The 15346-nt window shown below is 47.4% G+C and overlaps 1 protein-coding gene across 12 annotated transcripts in view; it reads left to right on the top strand.

The window, feature by feature from the left end:
• Positions 1-15346, top strand: part of MARK2 (microtubule affinity regulating kinase 2) — a 71143-nt gene that overhangs the window by 21223 nt on the left and 34574 nt on the right. The gene's annotated exons all lie outside the window — the stretch shown is intronic.

Here is a 15346-nt window from a genome sequence, read left to right as displayed (position 1 = left end):
CTGTTGAAAAAAACAAAACAAAAAAACTCATGTCATTTGCTGAGAATCACGTCTCATTGGAATCATTTTTTAAAAATGTTTAATCAAATGCACAACATATCAGGTCGCCTCTACATATAGGATCATAGCTCCATTTCTCATCATTTACCAAGTCCCATAATGTGCTTTTTACACAAAGAATATTTCTTTTCAGATTTACAAGTGGCTTGCATTTCAGTTCCAGAACTGAACTTAATGTGCTATTTTCTCTCTGGCTACTGGTCTGTGTGGAAGATAAAGAATGTTAATTTCAAAGATTTGTTTACTGTATTAGCTAAGGCAGATGCTTAGTAATGGCACCACCTGGTTGGCCCTCTCAGTGCATTAATCTGATCTAACTCGCTGGGAAACTCAGCCTTAAAGGGAATGGACTGAGTAGTTGAACAGTAGGCATGGGCTCCTCATTTTTGGGTGGTTTGCCTCTGATGCTGTATATCTTTAGCTGTAGACAGAATAGCTAACATTTACTGAGCACTTACTCTGTCCCAAGCACTTGTTTAGCTGTTTTACATTCATTAACTCTTTTGTTCTTTGTAAGTTAGTAAATCTTACTGTTTTACAGGTGAGGAAATAGAGGCCCCAAATGTTGAAAAACTTGTTTAAGCCTGCAAACCCAGGTGGTCCAGAGTGTGTCATTGTCAGAACCAGCCTTTCTTGATTGTAAAGAATCCTTTGTCCCTGCTTTCGGTTGTGTCCAGGCAGTAGAAGATAGTTTCCTTAGGATTAGCTCCCAGTTGGTGTGAGGCAGATGTCTCACAGATGGGATTTAGAGTCACACATGGCCTCCTCTGCCTCCAGTCATTTCTTCTGTCCTTCGTGGCCGTTGGTAAATGTGGCAGAAATGGTGCAGATGGAGTGGGAGCAGCTTTCTGGGCTTACCTCCCTGCTGTTGAGTGCTCTGTGCAAGAGCTGTGGGAGACCTTTTTAAGAAACCTTCTTTAATCCCAGTTTCTGATTCACATCTTTTCCTATCTTCTGGAATTTCAAGAACCCCTTTAGAAAAACAAAAGCCCTGAGTCATAAAATTGATAACCAGCAAGTAAGTACCTTAAAGTATAAGACACTGTGGATTTCTAGGTTTGACTAGAACCTGCTCTGTGGCACCCACGAAATGTTGGGACCCATGAAATCCTGCTCTGTGGCACCCACAAAATGTTGGGATTCTAGAACTCTTTCTTTGTAAGTGCCCCACTCTCCACAAAAAAATTCCCACGAAAAGTAAGAAGCTTTTGTGTGTGGATCTTAACTGTGTATATTTTGTCTCTATGAAGCAAACTCTAATTCTGTCTTACAAACCCCTGTGTGCCAGTTGCACATGCAGAGGCACAGAGCTACTTGCTTATAGCCTTGACTGCCAGCAGCCCTGAGCACCGTGCCTGGTAGTACCAGGCCTTGTGTGTTTTTAGGACTTGCCAGTTCAGTCCTGGGAGCTGAACTCTGGACATCCTGCTGTGTGTCTCTTGATCCCATCACTTGCGTAATTTATGCCACTACTTCCTGTTTGCATTTGCTCAGCCTCTCCTTTGGATTGCCTCTCTCTCCTGAAGCTGGTCCCCATAGCTGTACACATGGCTAGCTATGGGGACCAGACATCTAGATATCTCAGATATCTGCAATTGTTTATTAGTGGGAATGGTTGCTTTGTGCCTCTCTACAGAATTTTAGTTAAACTTGAGTGTATGGTTTAATTTACTTGCTTGTCTAACTTTGGCAATGATGCCTTTTATTTTAAGATGCTAGCATGGGGTGAGAGTAAAGGGGTGAGCTGTTGCCTCCCACCACCTTTTTTTTGAGACAGAGTTTCTATCACCCAGGCTGGAGTGCAGTGGCGCAATCTCTGCTCACTGCAACCTCTGCCTCTTGGGTTCAAGTGATTCTTGTGTTGTAGCCTTCTGAGTAGCTGGGACTATAGGCGCCCACCACCATACCTGGTTAATTTTGTACTTTTAGTAGACACGGGATTTCACCATGTAGGACAGGCTGGTCTTGAACTCCTGACCTCAAGTGATCTGCCTGCCTTTGCCTCCCAAAGTGCTAGGATTACAGCTGTGAGCCACCACCACTTTTTATTGAAATAGGATCTTGCTCTGTTACCCAGGCTGGAGTGCAGTGGCCCAAACATGGCTCACTGCAGCCTTGACCTCCCGTGCTCACACAGTTCTCCTGCCTGAGCTCCCTGCGCAGCTGGGGACTAATAGGAACATGCCACTACACCCAGCTAATTATTTTATTTTAAATTTTTTCAATTTTTATTTTTTTGAGACGGAGTTTCACTCTTGTTGCCCAGGCTGGAGTGCAGTGGTGCTATCTTGGCTCCCTGCAACCTCCCCCTCCTGGGTTCAAGCTGTTCTCCTGCCTCAGCCTCCCAAGTACCTGGGCTTACAGACATGCACCACCTCGCCCAGAATATTTTTGTATTTTGTAGAGACAGGGTTTCTCCATGTTGGTCAGGCTGGTCTCGAACTCCTAATCTCAGGTGATCCACCCGCCTCAGCCTCCCAAAGTGCTGGGATTACAGGTGTGAGCCACCATGCCCGGCCTTATTTTTATGTTTTGTAGAGATGGGGTCTTGCTTTGTTGCCTACGCTGGTCTCAAACTCCTGGGCTCAAGTGATCCTCTCCCACCTTGGCCTCTCAAAGTGCTGAGATTACAGGAGTGAGCCACTAGGCTCTGCCTGTTGCCCTTTATTAAAGTATCACTTAGGGCTGGATGTAGTCGCTGGCTCAGGGCTGTATTCTCAACACTTTGGGAGGCCAAGGTGAGAGGATCACTTGAGCCCAGGAGTTTGAGACCAGCCTGGGCAACAAAGCAAGACCCTGTCTCTAATATTGAATAAATAAATAAGATTTACTTATCCAAAATCACAGTTATGTGCCATTTCTTTTTCTTTTTCTTTTTTTTTTGAGACAAGAGTCTGCCTCTGATGCCCAGGCTAGAGTGCAGTGTGGTAATCTCGGTCTTGACCTTCCCGGCTCAAGCAGTCCTCCCACCTCGGCCTCCCAAGTAGCTGGGACTACAGGCATGTGCCACTACGCCTGGCTAATTTTTTGTACTTTCTGTAGAGATGGGGTTTTGTCATGTCGCCCAGGCTGATCTAGAACTCTCAGCCTCAAATAGCCTACCTGCCTTGGCCTCCCAGAGTGCTGGGATTACAGGCATGAGCCACTGCACCCAGCCCAGTTATGTAGTTATGTGCCATTTCTAAATTACTTTAGAACCCGTCTCTTCGCGTATTTGTTTTTTAAGACAGAGTTTCACTTTGTCACTCAAGCTGGAGTGCAGTGGTGTGATCTCAGCTCACTGTAGCCTACGCCCTCAAGCCTCAAGCAGTCCTCCCACCTCAGCCTCCTGAGTAGCTGGGACCACAGGTACTCTTTTTGTGGAAAAGCCAAGGTCCATATAAATTAATTTGAGAAGCACAACCTGTTGGCTTTCTTAGGAGTGATTCTGTCCCTTCCCGTACCCCATCCCCAACACATTTTTCTCTCTCGACAGAGGTAGCTGCTGTTCACTCAGGTGTTTTTTAATGCTGTGGCCACTGCCTCCTTGGAGAGTGTGTGGCAGTGCTTTCCTTGCTAATGAAAAGGCTGTCATAATGGGTTAGGTCCATAGGGGCTCTGCCCTTCTGTACTTGTATTCCCAGGGAGAAAAATCTCTGCCTTAATTACCGACATCATGCTGGCAGAGGTGTGGCTGCTAATTGATTAGATGATAGTTCTTTGCATTGATGTGGCACTGTTGGGTGGTTTGGTTTTGTTTTTTTGAGTAAACAGATAGATTTGGGCCAGGTAAGCTGATTTTGGAGAGATGAAGATCTGTATAGGGATTTCCCTTTATTAATCTCATGTCTTTAGTGCCACTTTTGTGTCCTGATTTTCTAACTTGGTAGTAAGAAGTACTAAGTTAGCTTGTCTTGCCGTTTTGGTGTGGCTGGTGAATAATGTCTCTTCCTACCCTGTGCTCCCGTTCTGTTTGGTAGCACCACATTCCTTTATTTCGTTTGGTTTTCATTCCATCCTTCTCTCTTGGAATCGTTGGACCCTATTCTGAAATGTGTTTTTTTTTTGAGACGGAGTTTCGCTCTTGTTACCCACGCTGGAGTGCAATGGCGCGATCTTGGCTCACTGCAACACCCGCCTCCTGGGTTCAGGCAATTCTCCTGCCTCAACCTCCTCAGTAGCTGGGATTACAGGCACGCACCACCATGCCCAGCTAATGTTTTGTATTTTTAGTAGAGACGGGGTTTCACCGTGTTGGCCAGGATGGTCTCGATCTCTTGACCACATGATCCACCTGCCTCAGCCTCCCAAAGTGCTGGGATTACAGGCTTGAGCCACCGCGCCCGGCTTGAAATGTGTTTTTAAGATAGTGTTACTTTGGGAGGTTGAGGTGGGCAGATCACCTGATGTCAGGAGTTTGAGACCAGCCTGGTCAACATAGTGAAACCTCGTCTCTACTGAAAAAACAAAAATTAGCCAGGTATGGTGGCATGTGCCTGGGAGATTAAGGCACAAGAATTGCTTGAACCCAGAAGGCGGAGGTTGCAGTGAGCAGAGATTGTGCCGCTGCACTTCAGTCTGGGTAATAGAGTGAGACTTGGTATCAAAAACAAAACAAAACAAAACAAAAGTAGTGTTTAAAAGCAAACTCCCTTCTTTAGCTTGAAACCACAGAAACTGCTTGTGAAACAGCCAATAGGGCAGACTGCCAAATCCAGACTGTTAAAACCAATCTCTTAATGACAAAATGTCAAACAGTGATGTTAAACCTTCATCATGATTGTGGTGTGAGGATTTTTCTCAATAATAAATGTTTAAGTGCTGAACTCCCAGTTTCACATTCAGAGTGCTTACATTATAAAATTCCTCTTGGTAAATCATTTCAGAAGAGGCTTGTGTGGCTAATCCACTATCTGCTGTACAGGAAAGGTTTTAAATAAACCAATTCCCATTCACTCTCGTCTGTTTTTTTGTTTTAGTTTCAAGAAGTGATTTTCTTTTCAAGTGATTTTGACTACCCCCTCACTAGCTTTTCCCATTTAAGATAGGAAAACTAGCTTCAGAATTGTGTCTTTTTCCTAACGGAAGACTGGGGCCTTAATTTCTACCCCTCCCCCCCCCCACCAAGCTCTAATGAACTGACTTTTCTCTTTTTAGATGGCAGAGAATCTTCTGTCTGTCTAGGGAATTTTATTTCTTGCCAGGCATTTTCAGGAATTAGTATTTGTTTCTGCCTACTATCTTCCTGAAGAGCTCTGAACCTGCTGGTAGCCTGATGGATAAGGGTACAGTTATTTATTTGTTTGTTGAGACAGGGTCTCACTCTGTCACCCAGGCTGGAGTGCAGTGGCGTGATCTTGGCTCACTGCAGCCTCCACCTCTCAGGCTCAGGCTATCCCCCGACCTTAGCCTCCTGAGTAGCTGGGACCACAGGCATGTGCTGCAATACCCAGCTATTTTTTCCATTTGTTGTGGAGAAAGGGTTTCCTCATGTTCCCCTTGCTGGTCTTGAACTCCTGGGCTCAAGCGATCCACCCACCTTGGCCTCCCAAAGTGCTGGGATAACAGGTATGAGCCACCGCACTTGGCCAAGGTATAGCTTTATGAACTGAGCTGTAGAACTGGTTGAATGGGAATTAGGGAAACCAGACAACCGATAATTGGGAAGTAAAGGAAAAAGATACAAACGTGCGTCCTTAGTCACAGCCAGCATTGTGATATTGGGGTTCTGGATGTAGAACGTCAGGAATCCCTTCCAACTCTTCCCCAGGAGAATCATCTTCTTTTCGTATTATAAGGGGATTTTTTCCAACTTCATTTCCATTACCAAGAGTCTTGAGTGGCATTTTTTTCGACGTTGGTTTTTTCAGCTATTGTGTCACCTTTGCTTGTATACTGGGCCTGTCTCAAGTTTCCAGAGGGAGATGAAAGATGAGCAAGGCTAAATGAGTGGTTCTTCAGTGGATCCCAGAGTTGGCTTCCTCTTATTCCAGCACTGCCTAACTTGTCACCATGGCTGACGCCACAGCAGAATCCTCATTCATGTCCTAGCTGGAAGTGACACCTGGGATCTTCGAGTCTCTCTTAGCCCATTGTTCCTCTGAAAAAAACAAAAGCCATAGACAGCTAGTAAATTGAGGATATAGGCTGACTATAACTTCAGTTCCTGGATTTGGGTCCCACACTGGATTGTATGATTTGTGCTTATCTCCGAGTAGGTTGTTACCTTCTTTGAAGGTTGGGCTGTATTCTACCCTTCTCTGTATCCCTTCCCACACCCAGAGACTGTTGGAGTACTTTGCACATGATCAGCTCAGTGAATTATTTGTGAAACAAAAATGTTTTAAATTTGTAACATGAGGCTGGGTGCAGTTGCTCACACCTGTAATCCCAGCACTTTGGGAGGCGGAAGTGGGCAGATCGCTTAAGTCCAGGAAATTGAGAACAGCCTGGGCAATGTAGCCAAACCCTGTCTCTATAAAAAAATAAACGGTTAGCTGGGCGTGGTGGTGCAGGCCTGTAGTCCCAGCTACTAGGGAGGCAGAGGTAGGAGGGTTACTTGATACACTGTCTCAAAAAATATATATATATATATATTTTTAAATTGTAACATGGGTATTCTCCTTTACAGCCACCCTTAGGGAAGTACATCTATATTGATTTGTAAGTCAGACATTCTTTGGCCGTATAAGTCACAAGTCTTAACCAGTATCTTAAGCAGGTGTGGTAATGACTACAAAAATGTGCTTTTTCAGGATGAGAAGATGAGGGAGAAGGTTTAAACCATTGTTGGATTGTGTTAAGAACTCCGAGAGGAAACCACAGGGGGAGAATGTGCTGCAGAGGCTATTGTCTGGCTTCCTGGAGTAAGGACCAGAGCCAGAGAGCCAAGCCCTCCTGGCTTTGCTGAGTTCTGTGCTTGCCCCTGACACCAGCCTGTCTGCCTGCCTGCCTGCCTTGTTGCTCCTGACTACAGTGGGCTCAGTCTTCCCTCTTTTGTGATGGATGGGCAGAGGAACACTAGTGTTGGGAATTTTGTCCAGTGTTGGAGGGATCATATGGTCTGTGTCAGAAGGCTAGAGTTATTTATAGTGGGAGAGAAGCCCAGGAGCATGGCACAGGAAGAACTGATTTCACACCAGCTTCAGCGCCTGATGATGGCGAGGACCCAGATTTTCCTTTGAGTATCTGAGAGCAGATCAGTTGTTTTTCCTATTTGACCCACGAGCTGTGAGATTAGGGACCATGTTTTCCAAGGCCACTGTGGGTAGGGCAAGAGTGAGAAGGATGACCATTTTCTTCTTTCTTGATTCTAGGCTTTGTGATATGTGGTATGAAAGCTCCATCTGACTTTTGAATCTTCTTTTATTGAACTGGTGAAGAAGGTACCAGCTGTGTAGGGTGGAGGAAATAAGGACCTGTTAGACTGGTCTGCTTTACCCGCCTCCCTCCTCTCCCTTCACCCCACCCACCCCCACTCTGGGCAGGGAGGCTGAAACTGCTGCTCGCTGGGCTTTGCCAGCTCAGTTTCTCCTTATGGGGCAGCTCCCCACCTGGGAGCCTGCAGACTCACCGAGCTTCTGTGGGAACCATGCTGCAGGTGGGGGCAGGTGCTAGGAACTAGGCGTGCCGCTTGCCCTAACAGGGGCTGTGTCTACTCCAGGCTGCTCAGACTAAGGTTGCGGAGCTCTGGGGCCTGTTGGAAATAGACCGTACCTTTCCCTGTGCCTCGTGGCCGCATTTATGGTATGTAGAGAGTCTGGGAGGGGCCAATAGCTTGTAAATTGTGAGTAAATGAAGTCTAGGGAGAGGATCCTTCCCAAGGGCACCCTGAGTCCAGGGTTGTCATGTTTCTGAGGTGTGCTGCTCCTTAGTACCTTGATTTCTGGAGTTGTCTCCTAGGGTGTTTTTTAATCTTTTCAGCCTTAGGCAGGAGAGATTTTTCCGGCCTGGTGTTTAGGCTTGTTAGGTGAGGTTTACTTCCGGAGCCAGACTTTTAGGCAGGTTGTCTTGACATAAGCCAAGGTCAGGAAGCTATCTTCAGGACACACAGACGATGCCCACTTCCTGCTGTGGTCTTGAAGAGGGCCGGAAGGCTTGTGAGCACAGAAGCAGTGAGGGCTGTCGCATCCACACAGGGCAGACACTCAGGACTCCTCTCCAGTGCCTCATTTAATAAGCATGGAAACAAAGGTCCCAAGAGGGTGAATGACTTGCCCAAGGTGATATAAATTGTTTGGGCAGAGCTGGGTCTAGAATGGATCTTAGGGCCTTTGGCATCGTACCCCCATTACCATCACTTCAGAGGGGCTGGCTGCAGCCCTCATGGCAGAAGGCAGGCTGGGAAAGGACAAGTGGAAGGGCAGCAGGCGCTAATTCTACACATCAGAGAGGAGCTCTGACATCCTGCCAGAGACCTTGTACATAGAGGCGCCAGAGGCCCTTGGGAATGATTCTTTATTTTGGGTTTTTGTGGAGACAGGGTCTTACTATATTGCCCAGGCTGGTCTCAAATCCTAGACTCAAGTGATCCTCCCTGCTGTGTTTCCAAAGTGTTGGGATTACAGACATGAGCCGTGGTGCCCAGCCAGGAATGATTTAAAAGTGGTCACCAGCATGCTAGCCCTGACCCAGGCTGAAAGGGGTCACACGGAGCAGAGCTGCATAAAGGGCTTTTGGGTAAGGAGTCACTCCGAGAAAAGCAAGAAGATTCTGACCCCAAAACTTCCCATCATGAGTTAGGAAAGCATTTCTGGAGAGCCTGTTAGGTGCCAGGCTCTGTGCCTGGGCCCTGAAGACACAAAGTGACTTAGTCTTGAAAATTCCCTTATGCTGCTCTCAGTCTGTGTAATAGTGAAAAAGACAGCCAAAAGGAGCTGTGAAGCAGACAGGCCATTCAGCAGCAGTGAAGTGCTAGTGCAGGAAGCCCTGAGCTGGGAAGTGTCCAGAGAGACCCTGGGAAGTGATGCATGGAGCAGGGAAAGCTTCCTAGTGGAAGTGATGTGTGAGAGGCTCACCACGAAGAGGAATGGGAGTGGCTGCTAGATGGAAAGTGTTTCCAGCAGTGAAAAGCTGTGGCCAAGATCTGGAGGTCTGAGAGATCATTCTACATTTGAAGACAAGGTGGCTAGAGCCTGGAGTGAGACTCTAGGAAGGGAAGACAGTTAGCGTGGAGCTGCATGCAGAGAAGGGGACACAGCCAGCTCATAATACAGTTGGTTGCAGGAAAAAGTCTAGAAACCATGTGGATCTAATCGGAATATCAATTTAGATAAACATTTTACATGTATATGTGTATGTAGATACACACACATAAAAATCAGTTGTGTGTGTGTGTGCGTGTGTGCATGCATACACAAAGTATTTTTTTTTTCTTTTTTTTTGAGATGGTGTCGCTCTGTCGCCTAGGCTGTAGTACAATGGCGTGATCTCAGCTCACTGCAACCTCTGCCTCCCAGGTTCAAGCCACTTTCCTGACTCAGCCTTCTAAGTAGCTCGGATCATAGGTGTGTGCCAACATACCTGGCTAATTTTTGTATTTTTAGTAGAGGCGGGGCTTCACCATGTTGGCCAGGGTGGTCTCGAACTCCTGACCTCAAGTGATCTGCCTGCCTCAACCTCCTAAAGTGCTGGGATTACAGGCGTGAACCACCGTACCTGGTGAAAGTTTTTATTAAGGCATGTCTTGAATATAATGCCATCGCCTCCTTTTCCCAGTGTTGGTTGTCCTTTTGAGATGACTGTTGGTGCTCCCCTCACCGCTGTGTGCCATGTTCTAGAGTAAGAGGGAGTGTTTTTTCTGGGTGCAGGTGTAGGTGAAGAGTAGGCAGTCTAAGATTTCAGTCCTTGGCTTTTGCTCTGAAGCAAGGGCTGGCTGAGGGCACTGTGAGTCTTCTTCAGGCTCATGAGTCAGGCCCACTTTTCCTTTTCTCTGGAGGGAATAGCTCAGAGTACACTGCTGCCACCAGAGGTTCTGCAGGCTTTTCAGAGGCAGCCAGTGGAGGCTGATGGTAGCAGTTGGTGAGAAAGAGGAAGTACGTAGTGGCCATTCCTCCTGCCACTCCTGACAAATATTTCTGTCACTAAACAGCACCTCTCTGTGGCAGCCTGGGACTCTGCTACCACAGAGAGGAAAGGGAGGAGCTTTCCTCTCCCTGTGGGAGGGCCCGTCATCTGTGGCTTCCGCTCTGCCCTTGGCCACAGACTAGATTGCACAACACAGCCAATAAGAGTCCCTTTTCCCTCTTATCAGTGGCACAAGTGCTTTGAGTGGCAGACCTTAACTTATAGGGTTGTAGAGGTGACTGTGTTCCACTCTGCAGGGTCCAGGGCACAGCCGGCCAAGCGTGTGAAAATTGACCTAAGGTTAGAATGTGATTGTCCTACTGGGAAAGGTTTCCTGGGACAGCATTTCGCTTCTGACTACATAAGCTGTTGTCTATCCTGCCAGGGAGTGAGTTTTGTTTCCATGCTTGTCCAGCCTTTACTGCTTTCCCTCCTGCCTTTTCCCAGAGGCCACAAACCTGCACACCTCCTGTTATGTTCTAGTTCTGATAGGAGTACCATTCAAAGTTCTTGGCAGGGGACCAACCCACTTCTACCCTGGTTGGTTTCCCCTCATTTTCCCAGCTTGTTTGATGTGCACGATCTCCAGGATTCTTATGCAGCCCGTTGGCTCTGTAGTGCCCAGAGATTGGAGCTTCTGCAATAGGAGCCCCACTGCTTCCCTCCCTGGTTTTAGGGGTGGGGCTTGAAAATAGAGAATCATAATCTCCCTTCCTCCTCCTCCTCTCTCCCACTTCTCCCTACCCCTCCCCCCACCCCCATGCTGCCAGGCAGACTGGAGTGACCAGCTCAGAGAGGGACTCAGTCCACCTCCCTGCTCTGCATGTCAGCAGTGATCTGGAGGAGATTCCTGGGCATGTGAGTATGTGAACTCTGGAGCACGTTACTCTCCCGGGCTGGCACTCTGTGGCAAGTGTATGCACTCTTCTGCTGTTACTGGAGACCAGGCTCCCTAGGGGTGGTGGTGACCCAGCTAGATGTCTGCCAGGTCTGCCCAAGGCTACCCTGTTCTTTAATGCCTTGGGAAATGGAAAACATTTCTAAATATTCCTGTTCTATAGAAGAACTGGCCGAGTGGTTTGGGGAGCTTCTTCTTGGAATCCCTTGGAGTACAATATCCCTTTTTTCCCCAAATCCAGGTTCTTTAGTTCCTAAGCTGGGTTCTCTTGTCACTAACTTACTACCTTCAGTTTTCTTAGGTTGGGTGCATCTTCCCCGGCCTCAACAAGACTGTGGATGGAAGGTCAGAAGGGTGGTGGCTGCTCCTGTGCGAGAAAGGGCATGTTGGAGTGGGAGCACAGTTGCCAGCAGTTGTTTCCCGTTCCCCCTTTGGCTGATAGAAAACGGGCTTTAGCCTTCTGCCAACCTCCACAGCCAGCTGTGGGAAAACCCAAATGGAAACATCCTCTTGCTGCTAAATAAGACTTGAGTGCCTAAGGCAGACACCAGCCCGTAGCAGCCCAACCTTGCTGAACTGGGAGGATTGGTTATTTTATTTATTTATTTATTTATTTATTTATTTATTTATCTATTTATTTATTTATTTATTTGAGACGGACTCTTGTTCTGTCACCCAGACTGGAGTGCAGTGGCACAGTCTTGGCTCACTGCAACCTCTGCCTCCCAGGTTCAAGCGATTCTTCTGCCTCAGCCTCCCTTGCAGCTGAGACTACAGGCATGCACCACTACACGTGGCTAATTTTTGTATTTCTGGTAAAAACAGAATTTCACCGTGTTGGACAGGCTGGTCTTGAACTCCCGACCTCAGGTGATCCACTCACCTCAGCCTCCCAAACTGCTGGGATTACAGGCATGAGCCATGGCACCTGGCCTAAGGATTGGTTATTTAGAGGCTATGACAAATGGTTTTGTAAAGGAGCAGTGGAAAGAGTCTAACTTCACAGAGCCAGGGGTCAGCTTCTGCACCATAGCCGTATAGCTTCTGCGGCCTCTACTGCCTGAGGCCAGGGGCTCAGATGCTGACCACCTTTCCCTCTTCCTTCCTGTGTTTTGCCGCCAGTGACTGTCATTGTCAGGCTGACCCGCTGGTTAGAGAGGATGACTCTGGCCTGGTGTCTATACTCCCTGCTACCTGATCCCCTCTGCTCTAGAAATGCATCTAAAAGTGATTACTTTCCTCCCAATTCCAACATTGATTAGGGCAAGATGTGGTCACACAAAGTTCTGTTTTGGCATTTTGCCTTCTGTTTGGGAGTTTAGGCATCTGAGAATTGAATGCTTGCTTTATATAAATATACCCTTAAGACATCTCTTTTTTAAGCCCTACATGCTTTGCTTGGGTGTTAATTGAACTTGGGGATTTATAGGGACCCTATGTTGCTTATCACCCTAGAATTCCCTCCACTTCACTCCCAAAAAACCCAAAGAACACTGGAAAAATTGAGCAGTGCCTCAAGGTCACTTGATCATAAGTAGTATTTGGCATAGTTAGCTGGTTTGATGTTTGGTGAGAGATTTCTGCTTTATGTTTGAGCAAAAGATTTCTCGGTGGGAGGCCTCTGTGCTGTGTTGCCAATGCTTGCCCTGTGCACAGGGTTTCCCCCTCCCCTCCCTTGACGGGTTGTTTTAATCCCCTTGCCTATAAACAAGTGCAGCAGAACGTGTCGGCCCAGCTCACATGACCTTGGTTGTCTCTTTATGGGGTAACCAGCATCAGCATTAGATACCACGGTCACTTGACATGGTAGAGCTGTCAGGGTAGAGAGTGGAGACACCAGCAGGAAGCCTGGTCTGCCAAGGAAGGTAAATGGGAGTGTGTGTGAGGCCTTAGGACCAGGTGGGAAAAGTCTGCTCCCATGGGATAGGGCTTTCAGCTGTGAGAAGAGAACAATTTCATTCCTTCTCTTTTTTTTTTTTTTTTTTTTTTTGAGATGGCATTTCACTCTTGTTGCCCAGGCTGGAGTGCAATGGTGCGATCTCGGCTCACCACAACCTCTGCCTCCCAGGATCAAGCAATTCTCCTGCCTCAGCCTCCCAATTAGCTGGGATTACAGGCATGTACCACCACACATGGCTAATTTTGTATTTTTAGTAGAGATGGGGTTTCTCCATGTTGGTCAGGTTGGTCTCAAACTCCAGACCTCAGGTGATCCACCTGCCTTGGCCTCCTAAAGTGCTGGAATTACAGGCATGAGCCACTGCGCCTGGCCCTTCTCCTTTTTAAAGAGACCGTCTACTCTGTTGCCCAGGCTGGAGTGCAGTGATGTAATCAAGGCTGACTGCAGCCTCAACTTCCTTAGCTCAGGCAATCCTTCTGCCTCAGCATCCTGAGTAGGTGGGACCACAGGTGCATGCCACCATGCCCAGCTGGTTTTGTTGTTGTTGTTGTTGTGATGGGGATCTCATTATATGGCCTAGGCTGCTCTCGAACTCCTTGCCTGAAATGATCTGCCCACCTCAGCCTCCCAAAATACTGGGTTTATAGGCATGAGCCACTGCAGCCAACTTTCATTTCTTCTTTATCCCCCTAAAATTTCTACTTCTGGCATCTTGTTTATCTTTCTCAAATCCTGTCTGCAGGGGCCTAGGACATGCAGCTGTTTCAGGAAACTGCCCCTGAGATGGGGTAGATCTGTGTGTGCTAGCTCATGGGCTACAAAACCTAACACCAAAAATCCCATCTTCCTAAACAGTGATCCTGTTATTGTTGTGTGAAGGACAGCTGGCAATGGGGGCCTGGCTGCCAGAGAGGCTGCTGAATTCTGTGGCAGCCACACTCAGGAGCTGGAAGTGTGGCTAAGCTTTCACCAGCACCATCACTTCCCTCCCCATAAACATGCACACAGATTTCCCTTGTCTCACAGCTGAAGAGGCAGCGCCCAGCTTCAGTAAGCACTGTATATGAAAATGGACTTATTCTGGCCACACGGTGCGCACGCACGTGTGTGTGAGAGAAACACTGATCACATTTCCCATCATGACTGTTGATTTGCAAAGTTTTCAGGTCCATACATCTAGGGTGGGATGTGTTTGTTTTCATCAGGAGATAGTAGAGTGGCCTTTTGTGGAAGAGATAAAATGGTTGAGCTGCTGGAACCTTTTCTAGCTCCCTTTATGCAGTGGCCTTTCTGCCTGGGTACAGACTTGAGCTCAAGTCCGAGTTCGAGCCGTACGTGTAGATGACCATAACTTAGCCTTCAACTGCAGGGCTATCCTGGGCCAGTTTGAAAACGTCCACCTCTTTTCGGAGATGCAGAGAATTTGTGGTGAGCTTTGGGTAAAGAAGTTCAAGCTGTATCTTCTGGCAACCTACAGAACAAGTTGGGAAAGCATATGTAATTATAGAAATAACCAGCATATTGCCAGGCATTGTCCTCAGTGCTTTGGATGGTGTGGATATTTGGTAATTTCTGATTCTATACCTTCTGTTTTCAAGATTTGGTAGGGACCCCTTTATGCCTTTGGGGTTCTTTTTCCTTGGTAGTTAGTATAAACTATGTAGAATACCAGAATGAGTAGACATAGCCTGTGGCCACCCAGCTAAATTCTACTGTTGATCCTGGGTGGCTTTCTTCTTTGGGTCTTCATTTATGCCACCATACCTATTGCCAGTTAGAGCTGCCTTTTAGGATTTGTTGGGTGGGAGCGGTATTCCTCTTGGAGCCATCTTTTCTTCCCTGCCATCTCTGACTGATTTCAGAAGTAGAGAGCTGCAGACTTGGCTGCTTGCCTCCTTCAAAATACCCAGCATTCCCTTGTCCACAGTCTGTGTAGCAGCACATGTAACAATGCCCAAGAGCGGCCCCCTTCCTCCCAGCACCACCTGTTAATTGATGGTTCTAGCTCCTGAGGACTTCTACCAGTGTATGAGCTAATCTGCACCAAAGAGTGCCATTCCCAGGTTCACACCACAGAAATTACAAAGCTCAAAGCCCAGGTCTTCTGCTACCTTGGGCCATCCCCTTCTCTTGGAAACCAATTCAATCAGACGTTTTTTTTTTTTTTTTAGACTGAGTCTTGCTCTGTCAACCAGGCTGGAGTGCAGTGGCACAATCTTGGCTCACTGCAGCCTTAACCTCCCCAGGCTCAGGTGATCCTCCCACCTCAGCTTCCTGAGTAGCTGGGACTACAGGCGCTTGCCACCATGCCTGGATAATTTTTGTGTTTTCAGTAGAGACAGGGTTTCACCATGTTGGGCAGGCTGGTCTCAAAACACCTGACTTCAAGTGATCTGCCTGCCTCTGCCTCCCAAAGTGCGGGGATTACCAGCGTGAGCCACCGT

This window comes from Sapajus apella, unplaced genomic scaffold (genome assembly GCF_009761245.1).
Source record: "Sapajus apella isolate SASKATOON/1434 unplaced genomic scaffold, GSC_monkey_1.0 scaffold14, whole genome shotgun sequence".
Lineage (NCBI taxonomy): Eukaryota > Metazoa > Chordata > Mammalia > Primates > Cebidae > Sapajus > Sapajus apella.
Note: the sequence above shows the minus strand (reverse complement) of the source record. Positions and strands in the feature narration are given on the sequence as shown.